The sequence below is a fragment of the Trachymyrmex cornetzi genome, unplaced genomic scaffold (assembly GCF_001594075.2).
Source record: "Trachymyrmex cornetzi isolate Tcor2-1 unplaced genomic scaffold, Tcor1.1 scaffold182, whole genome shotgun sequence".
Taxonomy (NCBI): Eukaryota; Metazoa; Arthropoda; class Insecta; order Hymenoptera; family Formicidae; genus Trachymyrmex; species Trachymyrmex cornetzi.
The window spans coordinates 110,917-111,464 of NW_017296441.1; the positions used below are offsets into that span (position 1 = coordinate 110,917).

At 21.4% G+C, this 548-nt stretch overlaps 1 protein-coding gene across 24 annotated transcripts in view; it reads right to left on the reverse strand.

The window, feature by feature from the left end:
* The window catches only part of sls (sallimus), a 94,513-nt gene that overhangs the window by 11,358 nt on the left and 82,607 nt on the right, over window positions 1–548 (reverse strand). The gene's annotated exons all lie outside the window — the stretch shown is intronic.

A 548-nucleotide genomic window follows, 5' to 3' on the forward strand; every position in this document is an offset into this window, starting at 1 on the left:
CTATTGCCGCATATTATGTCTGAGACTCAACTTCAAAGAATTAAATAAAAAATTAATAGTTACGGATAAAATGTAACTAAATAAAATTAAAAAGTTAAGAGTTTAAAATGGAACTAAGCTAAGTTAAAATTAATTAACTTTTTAACTTTTTAACTCAACTTTTATCTTTTTAACTTAGCATTACCCAACCCTGGTAATAATGATTAAGGATTATGTAATTAGAAAATAAAATATAATGTAATACAATATAATATAAAAGTTATAATTATATAAAAATTATCAGGTTTGTAAAATACAAACACAGTATTTATTAGATGTATGTAATTAATACTGTGCTTGTTTTGCAAATTGTAATTATAATAGAGGAAAGTCGTCGATACTGACATAGGTCTCCTAAGAAAATGCCCCCTCCCCTATTATAAACTAATTTCATTGTACTTTATTAATATTGATAAAAACATGATCTATTTAATTTGAATAATTAAAGTAAAAACTCATAATTAATTTTTTTGTGGCTTTTTTTTTTTTTTTTTTTTTTTAAATTAAAT